We start from the raw sequence: 23,122 nt of genomic DNA, 5'->3' as shown, positions 1-23,122 counted from the left end.
AGTGCAGATGCAAGAATTGCTTGACAAGGGCATTATCTGCCCTATTTTGTCACCTTGTGGAGCGCCAAGGTTGTTTGTAAAGACAAAAGATGGCAGTCTCCGCTTGTGTATTGATTATCTACAGTTGAATAAGGTGACAATAAAGAATAGATATCCATTTCCCCGCATTGATGACTTGTTTGATCATTTGAGGGGTGCAAATTGTTCTCCAAAATTGACTCGAGATCAAAGTTATTATCACCAAAGTACAAGAGCAAAGTATTTCTAAATCGCTTCGTAACCCGCTATGGCCATTATGAGTTCTTGGTCATGCCATTCGGTTAACTAATGCTCCTACGCTTATGGATCCGATGAACACTATTTTCGCACCATACCTCACCGCTTTGTGGTGGTATTCATAGATGATATATTGGTATATTCGAGGAATGCGTAAGAGCATGATAGACATCCGCGATTGTACCGCAGACTTTGAGGGAGAAACAATATATGCCAAATTGTCAAGTGTGAATTTTGGCTGAAAGAAATATCTTTTTGGGGCATGTAGTATCGTAAGAGGGCATTAAGGTAGATCCAAGTAAGATTGAAGTCGCCCCACTGGAGGCCACCTAAAATGTCACGTAGATTCGTAGTTTTCTGGTTTAGCCGATACTACCGTAGATTTGTGAAGGATTCTCCATGTTGGCATCTCCATTGACCAAGCCGCTTAGAAAAGATGTAAAATTTCAAAGGACGGATAAATGCCAGCAGAGTTTTGATGAATTGAAGAGATGTTTGATCAAGCTCAGCCCTAACTTTACCCACACCGTAAAGAATATACAAGATAAATGATGCTTCTCACAACGGGTTAGGTTGTGTGTTGATGCAAGATCGAAATGTCATTGCCTATGCATCACGCCACTAAAACCGCATGAGAGGAATTATCCGACACATGATTTGGAGCTTGCATTATTGTGTTTGCTCTTAAGATCCGAGACATTATTTGTATGGGGAGAAATGTTACATCTACACGCATCATAAGAGTTTGAAGTATTTGGGCACCCGTAAAGAGTCTGAATTTGAGACAGAGGAGATGGTTAGAGTTGATAAAAGACTATGATTGTCCGATAGACTATCACCAGTGAAAGCTAATGTTGTGGCTGATGCCCTAAGTCACAAGACTATGGCGAGTATACAGGTTACTCCTTTGTCTTTGGTACATGAGTTAATATCATTGCATGCCAGCATAGAGAATAATGATGAGGGGCAGACAGCAGTTGCATGGCATGTACAAAAGGTTGATTGATCGATTAGAATGGTCGCTCGTAATGATCGTAAGTATCGGTCGATGGAAGAAGTCCAAACAGGCAAGAAACCAGAATTCTCACTCAGAGATGATGGTCTATTGCTACACCAGGGCAGAATGTGTGTTCCTAATGATGTTGAATTGAGGAGGATCATTTTAAAGGAAGCACATGAGTCTCCTTTTGCCATGCACCCTGGTGGTACAAAAATGTATAGAGGGCTAAAGGAGCATTACTGGTGGATGGGTATGAAGAGAGATGTGGCAGAGTTTGTATCCAAATGCCTAACTTGTCAGCAAGTGAAGGCAGAGCATCAAGTACCCGCTGGGTTGTTACATCCACTACCAGTACCAGAGTGGAAATGGGAGAGAATAACGATGGATTTTGTGATGGGACTTCCGAGGACACAAAAGAGTCATGATGCAGTTTGGGTCATTGTTGACAGACTGACTAAATCTGCTCATTTTCTCGCGCCTGATGGACTACAATTTGGACAGATTGGCAAAGTTGTACATCGATGAGATTGTGAGATTGCATGGAGTGCCGTGATTCATTGTATCGCATGCAGATCCTAGGTTCACTTCTAGACTCTGGGGTAGTCTTCAGAGAGCCCTAGGAACTAGATTGAACTTCAGTACTGCATTCCATCCACAGACAGATGGCCAGTCTGAGAGGGTAATTCAGATCTTGGAGGATATGCTACGGGCTTGTGTTATTGAGTTTGAGGGTAGTTGGGATACACACTTGCCTTTGATTGAGTTTGCTTACAACAACAGCTACCAATCAAGCATTGGGATGCCTCCATATGAAGCTTTGTATGGCGTAAAATGTAGAACCCCGCTGTGTTGGGATGACGTGGGTGAAAGAAAGATGATTGGACCAAATTGTTCAACAAATCAAGAGAAAATCAAGGTGATCCGAGATCGACTTAAGACCGCATCGCACCGCCAAGTCCTATATTGATTTAAAAAGAAGGGATATTGAGTATGCAAGGTGAGAAAGTTTTCCTCATAGTTTCTCCTTGGAAGAGAATTATGATATTCGGCAGAAAGGGGAAACTGAGTCCTCGCTTCATTGGGCCATATGAGGTTCTGGAAAGAGTGGGTCCTTTGGCATATCGGTTGGCACTACCTCCAGAGTTGGAAAAGATACATAATGTCTTTCATGTGTCTATGTTGAAGAGGTATCGATCAGACTCCATCTCATGTACTACCAAAGAGAAGAAATAGAAGTGAATCCAGACCTCACATATGAAGAAGAACCCATAAAGATTCTCGCTTATGAGGTGAAGCAACACGGAATAAGCGTATACCGCTGGTAAAAGTGTGGAACCATCATTCGCCAAGAAGCTACTTGGGAACGAGAGGAGGACATGAGGAGACAACACCCACAGCTGTTCAGAGATTGATACCAGGTAAAATTTCGAGACGAAATTTATTTAAGAGGGGGAGAATTGTAACACCCCCGTTATATAGCCTGGTATATTTCATCGTTCGAGACCTGTCGGTCCCACAATTAATGGGATTAGGGCCACACTTAAGACAACTTGAGAAGCCATAAACACAAATAATTAGTAATGTTTAATTAGTTAACTATAAATAAGAAAAACAAAACATAAGAGGTTAAACGAGCCGAGAGTCACAAATGATGAGTGACTTCCTGAACGATCACAAGTCGCTTTAAACTCAAATTTTGAACCGTAAAGTGACGCCATGTCCTTAGGACCCTTATGAACACAAAGTGGAAAAGAGAAAATCATGAAAAAGAACTGTTAAGTCACCAAATAATTAGGTCAGGAGCCTAAGAAATATTGGATTATTTGCAAACCGGATGAACAAAGTAGGGGCAATTTGGTCAATTGACCCCGAGAGTCGACTCGACCTAATCACAAATAAAATCGGAGAAAAGAAAATTTCGAATCGAGAATTAAATTAAAGAAAAAAAAAAAAAAAAAAAAAGATAAAAAGAGATGAAAATGAAAGTCAAAGTTATGACATCATGCATGATGTCATAACTAAAGTAATAAATTGAATTATTTAATTTGGGAATTAGGGTCTTCCATAAGCCAAAAAAAAAAAAACGTGTAAAGGAAACCAAACGAAAAAAATTAGGATTTTCTTCTTCCTTGCCACCCCACTTTCCTCCCAAATTCCTCCATGAATGGTCCTCCATTTAAGCTTACATTTAAGCTTAATTTTCTTCACTTAATCCAAATAACTCTCTTAAAAACCACCCTAGAGCTTGTTATTGCAACTTAAGAAGGAGATTACAAGAAGAAAGAAGAATTAAAGATAGGGTTTTGAAGCTTTAACAAAAGGTTAGTATGTTAAATTGTTACTTTTCCATTCAAATGCATGTTTAGGTAATTAAGTGAGCTAATAACTTGATTTAAATGAAACAAATATGGGGAAAGAATTAAATTGAAATTTTGGGCAGCTTGAGAGGAGTGTGGTTTGCATGAATATGATGCAATTGAGTGAGTTTAGAAGCTTTACTTAGTGAAATGATTAACATTAAAATTATTAGAAGTAGTTAAATGCAAGAGTTAGTGAGATTAAGGTTTCAATGCTAGGTTTATGGACCAAAATTTGGAGAAATGCATAAATGGCATGTTTAACCTATTGTGAATGAAATAATGGTCAATTATGACCAAATAAGTTGTGTGGGAATGATAGGAATGAAAACTAAATTGAGGTTAATGGTCATGCTGCTGGCAGCATGAACAAACCCACTTTGAAGGACCAAAACTAAATTTTACAAGCCCAATTGATATGCCACCAATTGGAGATGAAAATAGACATAAAAGAGCACAATTTTCATTAAGGAACCATGGCCAAAAACTGACCAAAACTTGGTGAAACAATTGACCAAAGTGAGTTGATTGCAGGCTGCCACTGCACAAAACTGACCAAATGAACAGTAACTGTTCATTTGGTCATAACTCGAGCTAGGTAGGTCAAATTGACCTGAAATTTTGCCAGCAATTAGATATGATATAGACCTAAAACTTTCATGAAGAACACCAACCCAAATTAGGCCATTAACTCATTCAAATCATTGAGCAAAGTTAAAATTACTGTACTGAAATTCTGCAGAATTTTCATTGAGCAGCAATGTTTGGAGGGCGAGAACTCTCCAGAAAACTCGGTTTTTGGCGATTCTTGAACCGATGGAAATCTAAGACATATTACATCATTTCATATGTTGAAATTGTGACTAATTTATGAACTTAACTTGTTCATACAATTTACCAAAGTTGGACCAAAAATCTGCCAGCACCTAAATTGCAGTATGAACAGTGCACGTGAACAGTAATCTTATTTTGTCCATAACTTGAGCTACATAACTGATTGAGGTGATCCAAAATGAGAATACACTTAAGACAATAAGGAACATTTTCTATGAAGGAAGTTTTGTCAAATTCCAACAGTAGATCGACCAATGGAATAGTGCAACTTCGAAAACTAAAACCTAAAATTGGCAATTTTGCCAAAATGACCTAAGCTTTAAACAAATGACCAAAACCAACAAGTTTGGTGACCAAAATGTGGTATGTGGGTGAAGTTGGAGTTCCCATACCCATTAAGCCTTAGAAAGTCAATAATTTGACTTGAATAGTGCAGTGAATAGTAACCAAACACAAAATTTCGAGAACGTCGAATTTAACACGTTAGAGCTAGCTAAATGTGAAGTTAAGTTTATTTTGGATTTATTTTAAGTTCTAGTACTGAAACATTGTAAAATTGTGTGTTTCAGTTGAAAAGAATATCGAAGGAACTCGAGGAACCGAGTCGAGGCTAAAGGACGACTCGCTTGAGGTTTGTGCACAACATATACTTTTATAATCATCTTTTGCATATCGCTTTAAATAATGTGAAATATTGGATTATGACATTCTTATGATGTTGATCTAAATTGTTGAAAGTTATTATGTATATTTGAAAAGAAAATGTTTAGCAAATTGTTAAGATAAGTTTTGAAACCACGTTGTCATGACCACATATTTGAACACCTCACTAGCACGACTAGTGGGGTAATTAGTTTCAATTTTGATTCCTTCTCCGAGAAGTGTTGAGGTGTGCCAAGAGAAGAGGATGTGAATGGATATCCATATATTTGAGCTAGCTAGCCTTGTGATGTGATTTCTCTTAGCCTCGGCTATTGAGATTCTATTTGTTTCAATGGCATGATTTAATCGTGGGTTTTATGAAATGTGTTTTGATACTTTGAAATAAACTTGGTTTACATGTAAAATCTTACAATGCATGATTGTATTTAATTTTCATGTTTAATCAAATTTTTGAATGAATGTGCTTTAAGTTTTGCATAAAGATTATTTTATTATGTTGTGCACCATCGAGTCTTAGTACTCAATGATAGCTTTATCATTGCCGCAGATACAGAGATTAGAGGAGCAGCAGATCGAGTCACGAGGTGTGTGAAGTCATCGCTTGAAGCCTTCGTATAATTTATACCCTAATCAGAATACTTCTTTGATGTATATATTGCACATAAATGTATGGACATGTACTACTGGGTCTTGAGCAGCTTGTACACAAATTTGTATGAAGTTTGTAATAAAGTTTAGTTTGTGTTTCTTTTGATATAAATTTGTAAGGTTATGTATAAATTATTTTGTTTTTAATGAAATATGAATGATATTGATTGACAGTATTTTGAGAATTATTGAACTTGTGAATTTTGATAAATTGATTGAGTTTGATTGTGAAACCGAAGTAGTGGTTGAGAAAATCTTTTAGAAGTGCTTTACAGTATTCAAGAACGGTTTTCTCAAAATACAGAGGAAACTCACAAAATTTTTATCAAATTTATGAAAACTAAAATGGCCAAAAATATTAATTAGTTTTAATTTCAACTAAATGTTTTAAATACTCATTAGAAATGCTCACCACTTGTCAAAGATAAGAAAATTGTTTTAAAATCCCTTGTAGGGTACTTAATGAGTTATCGGTAGGTGAAGTTCGGTAGTTCATTAGGTATTCTACGGGATCATGTTATGCCTTACAGAGGGGTAAGGTGTGACAGAAGCCCCAGAGTATGGGAGTGCAAAGGAAAGCTTGGAGAGGTAAAGAGACAGAATTATTACTGATACAAAGTACACGGGTCGTGTAAACCAAGCCTCAGACCTGTGTAACTCTCTGCCAGAAGAAAGCCAAGAGAATCAATGGAGAAGCACAAGTACACGGGTCATGTAATTAGACTCGTGTAATCTACAGGGACCCGTGTAAGTCTCTGCCGGATGCAAACTTGAAGAACCTTATGGGAACAATAGTACACGACCCGTGTAATCAGGCCCGTGTAGTTGGCGCAGACCCGTGTAATTCTCTGTGCCAATGCAAGCCTCCGCAATTCTTCTCCAGCAAGTTACACGGCCCTGCATGTCGAGACCCGTGTAGTGACACACGAGCTGTGTACTATGCTGTAGCCAGTTTTATAACTCGAATTCCCCTCCTATTTTCTTATTCAAACGAGACTCCTAAAGCCTTCTGGACTCAAAATGACCTAACCCTAGAGCAACCATTATAAATAGAAAAGAAAACATCAGGAAAAGGGGGACTATCGTTGTCATCATCTATCATCGGGACTGCTACTGAAGGCTGCTGCTGTCGGGCTCTACATCAGGACCAAAAGAAGTTTTCCAGTTGAAGCTCCATAAGATCAAAGCTGCAAACTCTCTTCGGTTCCTTCGTTTCATCTCCCTATACAGATTTTTATTGTTTTATTTCTTCTGCATAATTTTCTTTTTACTGTTCTACCTTTTATCATGATGTTTGCTGGACTCACGATGAGTGAGTAGTTTTCTTATTCTGGATTTGGGACAATAGCTCTTGTAATTATTATTATGGATGGACACTAAGTTTTATTTATTGGGTTTGAGATTCGTTTCTTGATTTAATTTCTTATGATCTCAATGCATGCTTTGTGCTGGTACCCACTTAGCCATGATTGTAGATGTTAATTGAATGACTAAAAGGTGAAGATTAACATTAGAAAATCAAGATCTTGAACCTAGGAATTCTGACCTAGACATAGGCTGATACCTTTGTGGAACTTCAAAATTGGTCAAAAATCTTAAAGGATTTTAATTAATTTAATCACCACGAAAGTAGGGTTTAAGTTAATTAGAATACACCCTAGGTGCCTTGAAAGAGGATTTAGGATAATTTAGGACTGATTTCCATCAAGGAAAATGACCCTCAATCCAGTAAATAAACTAGATAACATCCCTGGTAAGATTCAAGTTTGAAATCTTAATTCTAGAATTGTTCCAAAATAGATTATTTAGTTTTAAGTTTACCATCCTAGTGTTTAAAGTTAGCAAACTTCATTCCCTAATTATTCGTTAGCCTAGACAGTTAAAATTACCGTGTAGATTGGTACTTGCTAAACAAAGTCCTCGTGGGAATGATACTCTACTTATCACTTTATTACTTGTTAGTGATCCGTGCACTTGCGGGGTTGTAAAAATAGTGAAAGAAGTTTTTGGCGCCATTGCCTGGGATTTTGGTTTTAGTAATATCAAGCGATAGACAATTTAGCTGATTTAGGCAATTATATTAATTATTTAATTTTATTTTACTGGTTGTATATCTTTTCTTTTCTCTCAGGTGCCTGATTTGGTATATGACCAGAACAAAGCCAGAAGAAATTTTGGACTGTGATCTAGAGATAGACAAAACTCTGAAAGCCATCAGGAGGGAAAGGAAACATCAAGAGCACGGACAAGGAGATCTTGAAATCCCAACCATGGCCGATAATAATGATAGACCAAGACTCTTGAGAGATTACGGAGCTCCATTTGTCCAAGGATTTCAGCCCAGTGTCACTAGACCCACAGTGGAAGCCAACAACTTTGAATTAAAAATAGCATGGCTCCAAATGATTGAACAAACCTAGTTTGCAGGTTCACCAACAAAAGACCCACACTATCACCTCCAGTGCTTTCTTGCCCTATGTTACACATTCAAGATGAATGGAGTGTCTGATCAAGCAATAAGACTCAGAGCATTCCCATTCTCCCTTCGGGACAGAGCAAGGAAGTGGTTACTTTCTCAATTGGCTAGAATGTTCACTACTTGGGAAAACCTCTCTCAGGCTTTTCTAGCAAGGTATTTTCCACCGACAAAGATTGCAAAACTAAGGCTTGAGCTCAACACCTTTAGATAAAAGGAAGGAGAATCACTCTATGACACATGGGAAATATATAAAGACTTGCAAAGGGAATGTCCACACCATGGCATAGAAGATTGGCTATTAGTGCAAAATTTCTATAATGGGTTACCACCCTCTATAAGGAGCATAGTTGATTCATCCGTAGAGGGTGACCTAATGGAGAAAACAGTGCCACAAGCACTTGAACTTCTAGAAAGGGTTGCATACCATAATTATGAGTGGTCAAATGAAAGAGGAAATGCAAGGAGAGCTGTAGGGGTCCTGAAAGTAGACGCCCTAAGCATGATAAATGCTCAGTTTGATCAGCTCACAAAGAAACTCGAAAGAATGCAAGCCAACGCAGTTGGTATAAACAGTCAATATGAGGACAGCTATGAAGGAGGATACATGAGTTCAGAATACAGCAATTTCAATGAACCCTCCACAGAACAGATGAATTATGTGAATAATGAAGGAAACTTCAACCAAAGGTAGCCCAACAATCCATATTCAAATACTTACAACCCTGGATGGAGGAACCACCCAAATTTCTCATGGTCCAATCAGCAGAACCAGCTAATAAATAAGTAATAAGGGTACAAACCACCAGCACCCCCTGGATTTCAGAACAGAGGTCAAAACTTTGCACAGTCATCACTGCCTCTCCAACCTCAATAACCTGAACCGAAAATGACCATGGAAACCATGATGGAAGGATTCCTAGTAGCTCAACAATAACAAACTGAATTGATTAAACAACTGACTTCCAGAGTGGACCAACTTGCTACTCATAACAAGATGCTAGAGAATCAAATCGCTCAGCACGCAAGTTCTTCAAGTAAGGCTGCTGGCAAACTGCTTAGCCAACCAGAAATAAACCCAAGGGAGCATTGTAAGGCAGTTACACTGAGGAGTGGGAGAACTCTAGTACAACCAGAGGTAGAACCAACAGAGGAAACCATAGAAAAATCTAAAGGCCAAGCAGAGAAAAAGTGTCACACCTTACCCCTCTGTAAGGCATAATATGATCCCATAGAATACCTAATGAACTACCGAACTCCACCTACCGATAACTCATTAAGTATCCTACAAGGGATTTTGAAACCATTTTCTTACATTTTGGAAGTGGCGAGCATTTTGGTTGGAATTAAAATCATTTATTCAAAGTTTTAAAACTAGTATAAATTTTTGTCCATTTTTATTTTTTTGCAAATTTTAGAAAAATTTCGGCAGAGTGCCGTCTGTATTTTGAGAAAACAGTTCTTCAAATACCTGAGACAAACACTTCCAATAAATTTCTCAACAACTCCCAACCCAAATCAACTCAATTCCATTTCATTCCACAATTCAACCAAAAATTTGTCATCTCAAAATATTTCACAATTTCATTCACATTGCATATAGTACGAAATTTACAAGTACAAATCTTAATTTACAAAAAGAAAGTCCAAAATATCATTATTACAATTATTATACAACTGCTCAACTTTACATTGATACATAAAACATTACAATATTTACATCAATTAACTATAAGGGTATAAATAAATACCCGTACAAAAGATCAACGAAGGTTTTTCCAGTTCAGCAGCTCACTCTGCTGCTTTTTCCTTGCTCTTATCTGCGACAGCAAACTAAGCTATCACTGAGTATAAAAATACTCAGTGGTGCACAATAAAAATTTGAAATACAGTACATAAAACATTCATTGATAAATTATAATTTAAATATTTCACAATTACATTTCACAAATTATCAAAACTCATTATAGCACAATTTTGGTCAAACAATTTAATAAACTTAGTGTTGCCAATTCATACACAACTTAAGCCATAACACAAAATTTCCGATCAATGCCGTGTTATACACCACGACAAAGCGATCTACAACCCCACTAATCGCAATCAATGAGGGAGGTGGCTAGCTAGCTAATGAGTACTCATCCGATCTACAACCTCAACTGGTAAACCAGAGAGGGAGGAAAAATAATCGATCTCACCCTATAAATGGAGGAGGAATAATAAAGCACTGTCATGCTAAGTGTGAATCAAAAATCTATTTCAAACATTTTATTCAAATAATTCATGAGAAATCCGATGAATTTCCAAAGTCATAGTTTCTTTCACAAAGTGGTAACACTATTCATGATTAACACCAAATTTTCATAAATAATACCAAATCAATTTTTCAATGACAAAATGCTGAAATAAGGTTTATTGTGCACAAACCTGATGTGAGTCGCCTCTAGGCCTTGACTCAGTCTCTCAGACCTTCCGGGTCTTTTTCAGCTGAAACACAAAATTTATAGTGTCTCGGTATCTTTGCTTCATAATAATTCCAATAATTAATTCCAATATGTTTAAACTTACATTCTTGCAAATTTTCATGTTAAGGTTACTATTCATGATACCATTCAAGTCAAAATATTGACTTTCTTATGCTTAAAAGGTATGGGAACCCCAATTATACTCACATACCACATTTTGGTCACCAATTTTATTGGTTTTGGTTGTTTTCTCAAAACTTAGGTCTTTTAGGCAAAATTGTAAATTTTCAGTTTTGGTGTCCTGTTTTGTACTATTTCATTAGTCATGTTGCTGTCAAAATTTGGATAAGTTTTCTTCATAGAAATTGTCCCTTAATGTCTTAACTTTATTCTCCTTTTTGAATCACTCTATTTGGAGTTTTGTAACTCAAGTTATAGCCATTTGAATTATAGCTGCCAGATTGGACTTAACAAGATTTCTGGGCAAATTTCTGGGTTCTGTCAGTTTTAAGTCACCAATTTTGGGTGGCTAAATGACTTGGTTAAGGGCATAATTTGGGTTTGTGTTCTTCATGAAAGTTTTAGGTCTATATCTCAGCTTTCTACTGGTAAACTTTCAGGTCATTTAGACTTGCATAGCCCAAGTTATGACCAAATGAACAAATAATTCATTTGGTCATTTTTGTACAGGTCAGATTGACTAAGTCCGGATTTGGTCAATTTGTTCACTAGGTTTTGGTCACTTTTTGGGCATGATTCCTAAATGAAAAATGTGTCATTTTGTGTCTAGTTTCATTCCCAATTGGCCTCACACAAATTGGGATTGTAAATTTTCAGTTTTGGTCCCTGAAAGGGACCTTGGTCATGCTACCTGCATACTGCCCATAACCAGTCCGAATTTCCATTTGGTTCTAACACTTCCAACATATACCAATTGGTCACAAATGACCATTTCTCACCTCAAACAAGATCAAACACAGTATTTGACCACTTCTCCAATTTTTTTCTTCCAAACCCTAGGTGCCAAACCCTAATTACCCTAATTGTTACATTTCACTAAATGAAAGCCTACCAAGATCATTCCTCAACTCAATTAAGCTTCCATACACTTTTAATTACATCAAATTCATGTATTACCATGACAAACCCTAGCTGGCCAAAATCCCTACCTACGCCTCCAATACTTATTTTCATTTCATTTTAAGCATTCTATCTAGTTTGATTCAACTAGAAATTAAAAGTTTAGCTTACTAACCTCACTTTGAATTTTCACCTCTTCAAAAACTTCTTCCTTTCTTCTTCTTTTTATTGTCAAGTTCTTTATCAAAGCTTAAATTCAAGATTTAATGATGGAAGTTTAAATTTCTATGGTGGAATTTACAGTTTGATCAAGCTCAAAATGAGCTTCCATGGAGTTTGTGGAGAGGGAGAGGTGAGAGGGTAAGGGAGACGGCAACTTGATGAAAAAATGAGTCTTATATTTTTTTTTCTTTTCTTTTATCAATTTTTATCCTCTTGGAAGACCAAAATTATCCAAATTATTATTTTTATTTTTAGTGTTTATTACATCATGCATGATGTCATGCATGATATCACCACTTTCCACTTTTCCTTTTTCTTTTTATTTATTTATTTATTTTTCTTTAGTTCTTTAATTTAATTCCCGATTCTGAAATTTTCTTTTCTCCAATTTTATTTGACAGTTAGGTCAGGAGTCAGCTCTCGGGATCAATTGACCAAATTGCACCTCGCCAGTTCGACACGGTTTGCAAATAATTCAATATTTCTTCTGGATCCCTGACCTAATTATTTGACTGGCTTAATAATTCTTTTTCATGATTTTCTCTTTTTCACTGTGTTTGCAATAGTCCTAAGGCCCACGACGTCACATTTTACGGTTTGAAATTTGAGTTTAAATTAACCTCGTAGTCCTTCCCGAGAAGGTCACCCATCGCTGTGACTCTCGGCTCATTTAACTTCTTGTGTTCTTTTTTTCTTTTTTATACTTAACTAATTGACAATTACTAATTTTTTGTGTTCAGAGCTTATCTAGTTGTCTTAAGTGTGGTTCTAATCCCCTCAGTTGTCCGGATCGACACCGGTCACCGAAAGAGTAAAATATACCAGGCTATGCAAATAGGGGTGTTACAAAAAGGAGGAAGAAGCTAAGAAAGATCAGGAAGAGAAAGCAAGGAAGACAAAGAAATTACCAGAGCCATACCAGCCTCCCCTACCTTTTCCTCAGAGATTTTAGAATGCCAAATTAAACAAGCAGTTTGGGAAGTTTTTGAAAGTTTTACAGAAACTTTATATTAACATCTCCTTCACTGAAGCACTTTCTCAGATGCGATCTTAGTAACAAGAAAATAAAAAGGCCCTCTGCGATCTTGAGGCAAGTGTCAGTTTAATGCCTCTATCAATATGCAAAAAGTTGGAGATCGGAGAACTGAAGCCCACAACAATCTCATTGCAATTGGTTGATCAATCTTTTAAATATCTTGTGGGCATACTTGAGAACATTCCTATCAAAGTGGGCAAATTCTTCATTCTAGTGGACTTTGTTGTCCTTGAGATGGAAGAAGATGTTCAAATTCCTATCATCTTAGGAAGACCATTCTTGGCAACTGCCGGAGCCATCATAGACGTCAAAAATGTGTGATTAACCCTCAAGGTAGGAGAAGAAGAAGTGGAGTTCAACTTATTTAACACAATGAAACACAAATTTGAACCTGATGAATGCTTCAAGGTTGACATAATTGACGAACAAGTTGAAGAGGAATTTCATAAGACACATCCTAAAGATCCTCTTGAAGCATGTATTGTGCACAGCCACACAGTGGATGATGAAAATATAAAAATAGCAGCCTTTGCACAACAGTTAGCAGCTCATGCATCCTTTCCCTTAGCTAAGGCTTTCGAGATGGAGAAGTTGAAGGAGGAACAAACCAAAGGTAAGCTCCAGGAAAATGCCAAACAGGTAGAGCTTAAACCTCTCCCCTCATCGCTAAGATATGCATTTTTACACTCAAATTCTAAATATCCTGTTATAATCAGTGCTAGCCTGCCTAAGTTAGAAGAGGAAAAATTGTTAAGAAAACTTAGGATCCATAGCAAAGCCATAGGGTATAAGATAGAAGACCTGAAAGGAATCAACCCCTCGATTTGCATGCATATGATACCCATGGAAGAAAATAGTAAACCCACGATCAGACACCAAAGAAGACTTAACCCAAACATGAAAGAAGTAGTCAAGAAAGAAATTTTAAAACTATTAGATGCAGGTATCATATACCAAATTTTTGATAGTAAATGGGTTAGTCCAGTACATGTAGTTCCTAAAAAAGGTGGGACAACAATTATCCAAAATGCAAATAATGAACTAATCCCTACTAGAGTAGTCACTGGTTGGCGAATGTGCATAGATTATAGGAAATTGTACAGTGCTACCAGAAAGGACCATTTCCCTCTCCCCTTTATTGGCCAAATGTTAGAAAGGTTAGCGAAACACTCTTATTTCTGTTATCTAGATGGGTATTCGGGATTCTTTCAAATTACTATTCACCCAGAAGACCAAGAAAAGATAACATTCACTTGTCCCTATGGAACATTTGCATATAAGAGAATGCCTTTTGGTCTTTGTAATGCCCCTACTACCTTTCAAAGATGCATGATGGCTATCTTTTCTGATTATATTGAAGATATCATGGAAGTTTTTATGGATGATTTTTCTGTCTATGGAACTACTTTTGATGATTGCCTAGCTAATTTATCTAAGGTATTATAAAGATGTGAAGAATCAAACCTGGTCCTAAATTGGGAAAAATGCCATTTCATGGTAAGGGAAGGCATAGTTCTGGGACATTTGATATCAGAAAGAGGAATTGAAGTTGATAAGGCAAAAATTGAGATCATTCAAAACATGCCACCCCCAACATCAATCAAGGGAGTGAGAAGCTTTTTGGGACGTGCAGGATTCTATAGAAGATTCATCAAAGTGTTCTAACTTGTTAAGTCAAGATGTTCCCTTTGATTTTGATGAAAATTGTCTTGTCTCCTTTAACAGGATCAAAGAAGCCTTAATATCAGTACCAATAATGCAGCCACCAAATTGGGAGCTACCATTCGAGGTGATGTGCAATGCGAGTGACTTTGCAGTTGGAGCAATGCTCGGGCAAAGAAAAGATAAAAAGCTCCATGCTATTTATTATGCTAGCAAGACACTTGATGATGTGCAAATCAATTATGCCACCACAGAGAAGGAATTCCTAGCAGTGGTGTTTGCAATGGACAAGTTCAGATCTTACCTCATTGGGTCAAAAGTCATTGTATTCATAGATCACCACTTAGCCATGATTGTAGATGTTAATTGAAGGACTAAAAGGTGAAGATTAACATTAGAAAATCAAGATCTTGAACCTAGGAATTCTGACCTAGACATAGGCTAATACCTTTGTGGAACTTCAAAATTGGTCAAAAATCTTAAAGGATTTTAATTAATTTAATCACCATGAAAGTAGAGTTTGAGTTAATTAGAATACACCCTAGGTGCCTTGAGAGAGGATTTAGGATAATTTAGGACTGATTTCCATCAAGGAAAATGACCCTCAATCTAGTAAATAAACTAAATAACATCCATAGTAAGATTCAAGTGTGAAATCTTAATTCCAGAATTGTTCTAAAATGGATTATTTCGTTTTAAGTTTACCATCCTAGTGTTTAAAGTTAGCAAACTTCATTCCCTAATTATTCGATACCCTAGACAGTCAAAATTACCGTGTAGATTGGTACTTGCTAAACAAAGTCCTCATGGAAATGATACTCTACTTATCACTTTATTACTTATTAGCGATCCGTGCACTTGCGGGGTTGTAAAAATAGTGAAACAATAAGGTCCATAAAAGCTACTGGTGCATTAGTCAATGCAAACGGCATCACTAGAAATTTATAGTGCCCATACCGGGTTCTGAATGCAGTCTTAGGCACATCTGCATCCTTTACTATTAGCTGATGATACCCTGATCTAAGATCAATCTTGCAAAATACGCCTGCTCCCTTCAATTGAACAAACAGATCATCAATTCTAGGCAATGGGTACTTATTCTTCACTATTACTTTATTTAGCTACCGGTAATCAATACATAACCTCAAAGTCCCATCCTTCTTCTTCACAAACAGCACCAGAGCTCCCAATAGTGACACACTGGGGCGTATAAACCCCTTATCCAGTAACTCCTGTAACTTGATTTTCAACTCCTTTAATTCAGTGGGTGCCATCCTATAAGGAGTAATTGAGATCAGCATTGTACCCGACATTATCTCAATAGCAAACTCAACTTCGCTTTCTGGTGGCAAACTAGGTAATTCCTCAGGGAAGACATCAGTGAAGTCATATACAGTGGGAATGTCATGGAGACTAGACCCAGCCTTTCTGGTATTAATAACATGCACTAGATAGGCTTCACAACCCTTCCTGATTAGTCTCCTTGCAGTAGTGGCTGAGATGACATTAGACAAGAAATATGTCCTTTCACCCACAATTGTGATTTCATCATTCTCAGGAGTTTTCAAAGTAATTCTCTTTAATCTACAATCCACTATTGCCTGATGACGTGACAACTAATTCATTCCCAAGATCACATCAAATTAATGAAATGACAATTCAATTAGGTCAGCTAAGAATTCACGTCCCTGTATTTTCAAGGGACATCCTTTGTAGACCTTTTTTTGTAATACCCTCATTGTAGGTAGTCTGTACGTTCTATTGCTCTGATGGCTAATGTCTGTCTAGATAGTCAGGATGTCTAGAACTACACTTAAATGATAGTGAAGAGACATAAAATGATGGAATACATGATAAGAAAATATAAGAAAAATTAAGAGAAAATAAAAGAGATGAAATGTAACTAGGTTAAACGAGCCAAAATCGTAGCGATGGGTGGTTGCACCAGGAAGTTACCACACAGACAGTTGACGAGCCTAGGACCACGAGGAACACTAGGAAATAATTTCTGGCACTTAATTAAATGTCTACTGAGATATAAATAACATTGAAAATGTCAAACAAAATTTAGTGAATCGGTATAGAGGAAAATGAAAATTAAAGGAACCGTCAGATCAGGGATTTAATCAGTATTACCGAAAAGGTTCGACTATGACCCGAAGAGGGGCATTTTGGTCATTTGACACCTAGAGTTGAATTTTGACCTAAATGTCCATTAAAAATGAGTAGTATTAAATTTTAAAAATCCCATGAAAAATGAAATTTACATGTGTAATGTAATTAAAGTAAATATGGGGTACTAATTAATATATTGAAAAGTTCAATTATTATAATCAATTAATTATACTTAGTGGAGGTATAAAAGCATAAAATGAGAAGAATCACTCCACTCACTTCTTCTTCTTCATTTCATTCTCAAATGGCCGAAATTGTTCTCCCAAGTTCTTCCATGGAGTTCTCTTCATGCAAAGCTTAAATCCCTTTATTTTTCAACATAAAATCATAAGTCCCTTCACAAGAATTAGTCCTCACACCATGGGAAGACTATGGGCAGCAACAAGAAGTGGAAATTTTGGAGTTTTCACAAGTTGGGAAATTCTTAGAAAAAGGTTAGTGCAAGTTTTCTCTCTCTTTCTTAATTAAACATTGAATTGAGGTTGTGATGAGTTGATATGATGAAAAATTGGAAGAAAATGGTGAAAAATTGGAAGTCCTTGAATTCGGCAGCCTTAATTCCCATGAGACTTTGATTAATTCATGTATGAAAGAGGTGAATTATGATGTTGATTAAGGTAATTATATGTTTTAGAAATTAATTGCATTGTATGCTTGAGGTTGACAAATTGAATTAGGGTTTTGATTTCAATTTGGAGACTTTGTGTAATTGTTTTAAAAATTGGCAAGTTGAGATTGATTGATGAGTAATTGTGTAATTGTTGAATTTTGGCAGCCTTGAGAAGCATGGAAGATTGATACTTTCATGCATTTGAATGGTGATTAATAGTGTTGATGAATGAGTTATATGTTGAGGAATAAATTTTCATGTATTAGAAATTTGATGGAATGTATATTATTGACTTTGACCATTTGAAATAGGGTTGTGAATTAATTATTGGAGACTTGTGTAAATTGCTGGAATTTGACCAAATTAAGATTTGATTGATGATAATTAGAAATGCTATGAATGGTATTTAAAGTAAGGGAGTTGGCGAAGTGCAATTTGGGAGTGTTCTTTTGTGCAGGTTGTGAAATTGTTGAAAATAATGTGTAATTTGAGCTATAATTGACCTTGTGTGACCCCAATTGGTGTGAGGCCAATTGGAGGTGAAATATGACCTAAAACACTCCATTTTCCATGTGGAAGTCATGTCTAAATTCTGCCTAAAAAGTGACCTAAAAGATGTTCTAATCCGGATTACTATTTATTGAACCCAGAAAATAACCAAATGAATAGTATCTATTCATTTGGTCATATCTTACTGTAAACAGGTTCAAATGACCTGAAATTTATAACATTGGAAAGCTTAGACATAGGGCTACAATTTTTGTGAAGATCACAGAGCCTAGAAATGCCATTAACCAAATCAAATTGCTTGCCCAAGTTGGGTTACCAAATCCGTCCAGAATTGAAATTTGCCCATAATTGCTAGGTAAAGGCTAACTGACCAGTTTGAGTAAAAAGACCATAACTTGGTCCACAGGACTCCAAATGATATGAAATTAGTGCCAAAATTTCAATAAGATATAGACCTGCAAAATTGGTATTTGGACCAAAACCCAGAAATCAAGAGAGATAGGTCAATTTGATGCACAAAATCTGGAAATTTGCATAAGTGACCAATAACTCTAGAATACTCTTTTATTCATATCTCTCACTAGAGAACTTTAATTGAGATGAGGCATATAGTTCTGGAAAGCTAAGAAAGAGAACTAAAATTTTGTTTCAGATGCCTTCCTCAAATTACGAATGTACAAACCCTAAATTATAAGTCAAATCTACTGACCTAAAGTGAGATCATGTGAAACAGGACACTTGAGTTTAGTCTAGAAAGTTTACTATAATTAATTCTACAAGACTTGAAAAATTGTAACTAAAATTTTTGCTTCACCATAAGACATAGGACAACATATCCTATGAAGAATATTAGACCTAAATATTGTAGCAACCCACTTAAAAAAAATTGGCAAAGTTCCACACAAAAATTGCCTAGTAAGGGAACTAAAATCTAGAATTGACCTAGTTATAGTTATTTGACCATATCTTGAGTTATGCAAATCCAAATAACATGATTCAAGAAGAAAAATAAAGACAAGACATAGAGGAACAACTTCCATGAAGGAATTATGGACAAATAGTAGCCACAAATTGTTCAATTTAATATGCAAAATCAAGACAGTAAAACTGAACCTAAAGAAAGGTTCTTGAAACAAATTGTTGACTTATCCCTAATTAGTCACTACATGCTAAATTTCATGAAATAGCTATGTGGGCCTACTTTCCCACTATACATGGACATGAAAATTCTGTTTAATAATTAATAATGCTTAATTGTCCACAGTAAACCTAAACTTATGCATATATAGTTAGATCGATTGGTATACCAATTAGGAACTACAGATAGCAGTACTGCCTACATGGATAATCATTAATCGACAAAATATGTCTGATATAATTGATCTATAGGCTATATGCCTACTCATTAGCCATTGTGCCTAGTTTAATTTTTGGCTTTACAAGCCTGCCCACTAGCCTTGTGCCTGACATGACAGATTTATACAAGAAAGATTTATGGTTGTCTAACCCGTATACTCTTGTGTATCCACCATTATAGTCTGTTATAGGTTACTTGGGCACTAAAATCATTAATATGACTGATATGATTGTAAAGATACTGATATGACTGTAAAGACACTGATATGAGTTTAAAAAGATAGAGAATGAAATAAATACACAAAAAAGATACTGAAAATTAATTTCTTTCCAAAGTGCAATAAAATATGCAAGTGACCTAGAATTGCCAAAGTTTACATAGAATTATTATTTATAATTATCTAGTTAATTTTCTTTAAAATTATGCACCACTAAGCTATTAGCTTAGCACATTGGTTTTTCCATAACGTAGGTACTGAAAACCAGACCCACCAGATATAGCAGCCGCCATAGTACTGTATTGACTACAGTTGACCAGATCTGCTACAGCTCAAAGTCATCTCAGCAGTATTTTATTTTGGTAGGGCCCATGTATAGACTAGTATTTTAGTTCATATGTAATTACAGTTGTGATGTAAATATTGTAATAATATTTTTGAGACTGTAAATTAAGTTTGTAATTTTTGTATATAATTTTCATATGAATGAATGAAACATATATTTTATTGAAATTGCATAAATAAAAATGATATGTTATATGACATGATGAATGGAGATATGAAATTGTTTTTAATAGGTAACTCGTGGAACCCGCTAGATGCTAATAAAATAGAGGAGACTCTGCCCGGGTTTTCACAAGAATAAATTGTGATAATATATATATATATATATATATATATATATATATATATATATATATATATATATATATATGTATGTATGTATGTATGTATATATTACCACATGATTTCTAGGATATTTAAAATTAACAATGGACATGATAGGATAAGATAGGGTGCTCTGGCACCTAATGTGCACATCTTGCTCGGCTACACTGTAGACCGATGAAAGGTGTCACATGTTTACCGCTGCACTGTGGCCTAGTGGGTTAGTGACCAGAATATCTTGGTCACTTTCCTATACTTGGATTCCCCTTTTCACGGGTAGCTTGATGCAAATGTAAGAATGTGTGGATCCTGGATCCACCAATGCATGCACAGACATATCATAGAGAGAAAACATACCCCTGATAATGTCTGGAGCATCTTGCTTCTCTTGAGCCCTCATAGCAAAAGCCCTGGCTAGTACCCTTGTCTCTAGCCTCTTAAGTGATTATGATGTAGGCCTCTATGAAGTACCAACTGCCTCAGACTTGCCCGGCCTTCTACCTTTTGAGTTGCAGGGGCAGGTCTGTCTACTGGTGCTAGAGTAGCTGTAATAGTTCTCTGTGGGCAATCTCTTATCTGGTGCTTAGTAGACCCACACTAAAAATATCCCCCAGTCAGTCGCGAACATTTGCCTCTATGCCACTTATGATAGTGTGGACACGTTGATGAGACTGCTGGGGTTGATCCCCTAAACACCATCCCTAGAGAGCTACCCAGTGATGGTGTGGATTGACCTCTCCTAGGTGTAAACTGAGGTCTGGGCCTCTGGGACTGGCCTTGACTATGTATCTGACTCTGGCCCTGAGATTGATGACCTCTGAACTTCTTACTAGGTGCAAAGGATGAATTAGTCTGACTCGGGCCTCTTTTCTACTGCCTATCTCTCCTGCTCTGTTCATTCATTCTGACCCTCTCAACTTTTAGTGTAGCCTCAACTAACTGTGCAAAGTCCGTAATCCTTAAGGCAGTGATGAGCAACTTAATACTGTGGTTTAACCCCTCTTCAAATCTTTTGCATCTCTCAGCTTCTGTGGGAACTATCTCTCTTCTATATCTACTCAATCTGATGATTTCTCTTTCATACTCTGCTACTGACAATTGCCTCTGCTTTACACTGATAAATTCCCTTTTCTTTTCTTCCAAATACACATTATCGATGTATTTCTTCCTAAAATCTGCAAGGAAGAATTCCCAGGTTATTTGGTCTAGTTGCTCCTCCTTAGATTCTGTGTTCCACCATTGATAGGCATCGTCCTGTAGTAGGGACATAGCAATTCTAAGTTCTATTCTAGCGTGCAGTGGAGTTGCCTAAGGACCCTTTTTGTCCTTTCTAACCAATGTTCGGCTGTTGCAGGATCATCTTCTTTCTTTCCTAGAAAATCCATAGCCCCATATTTTCTAATCTTCTCTAAATGGGACTTCTATGGTGTTGGTTGTGGTGGTGGGATTGTTGGGATTGCCCCCATCATCTGTCTAAAAAATGTCGTCATTTGCTTAAATAGCACTTGTTAGGGTTGTGCAAGCCCCTCAGGTATTGGTGGAGTAAGAGCTCCTTCGCCTCTAGCTTCAGCCATGGGTGGAGCATGACTCTCCACCTCTTCCTTTATTGCTCTCTACAACATCGGATCCATATCCTAACCAAAATAAGCAAGGAAAAATAGATCTGCATTAGTGTTACCTCAACTCTTACAAATGCAATGCATGATATGCACTCTATCTAGGTCCAGAAATGCCTAAACCATACTCTGATACCACTAAATGTAATACCCTTTACCCGTCTACAGTGTAGCCAAGCAATGCAAGTCACACTCTGTGCCGGAGTACTTTATCTTAACTTATTTCATTTTCTAGTAATCACATTTAATATTCATTAATTTAGGTTCAATTTGTCAGCGGAGAAATGGATGGAGTTTCCCCTAATTTATTCATAATTTTAAAGATTTCCATCTGTTTAAAATCTCAATAAAAAATTTTCAATAATATAAATTTTTCATAATCTTAAGCTTCATCTCAATAATTCAAACTCAAATTTTCATTCATTCATTTCATACATAAATAAAATCATACTAACTTTCATAAAAGAAATACCCAAATTTCATTAATTTACATAATTTATAAATAATTACGTAAGTTCATAATTTAGATGACAAAATGAATGTCTAACTACAAAATACAAAATTACTAATGGAGCCTAGTGGGTCCTACCAAAATGCACTGCACTGGTGAGGTGACACTGTCTGACACTGATGCAAATCCAAATCTCAAACTCCTAGTCTATGGTCTACTGGGCTTTCGCTCTTAATCTCCAGTACCTACGCATGGCAAAAAGTAACGCGCTAAGCATAAAGCTTGGTGGTGCAAATATAATATAAAAATAAACTAAATAATTAAAAATAAAGAAATTATATTGTTATGTATTACCGAAAATATTTTTGATAATTATTTAGAGTATATCTAATTTATTAATTTGTTTATTTTATTATTTATTAGTAAAATTTTAAGACTTATTTTAGTTGCCCAAGTAACCTATATCAGATGACTGGACTGGATAAATGGGTAAACTAGCATTGGGTACCAAGTACCTCGGGCCGTCACACCATCGATCACATACTGTCTACCAGGTGCGCAATAAAATGGCTAACAAGCCATAATATTAATTAGGCATAAAGCCGTGTATGTCTAAGAATAGCAAAATGGCCAAAGGCCACAATATCACAAATTGGCAATAAGAGCCATAAATTATGAAATGGCATGAAGCCATAAGCAGTACTACAGCTAGAACCCTATTGGCATGCCAACCTATCCAAACCAACTATACTAGGCATACAACGGCATGTTAGCAAAGTTAGATTTTGGTTCTTTACA

Source organism: Hevea brasiliensis, chromosome 16 (genome assembly GCF_030052815.1).
Source record: "Hevea brasiliensis isolate MT/VB/25A 57/8 chromosome 16, ASM3005281v1, whole genome shotgun sequence".
Taxonomy (NCBI): Eukaryota; Viridiplantae; Streptophyta; class Magnoliopsida; order Malpighiales; family Euphorbiaceae; genus Hevea; species Hevea brasiliensis.
The sequence above is the reverse complement of the archived record's forward strand: the minus strand, read 5'-3'. Positions refer to the sequence as shown.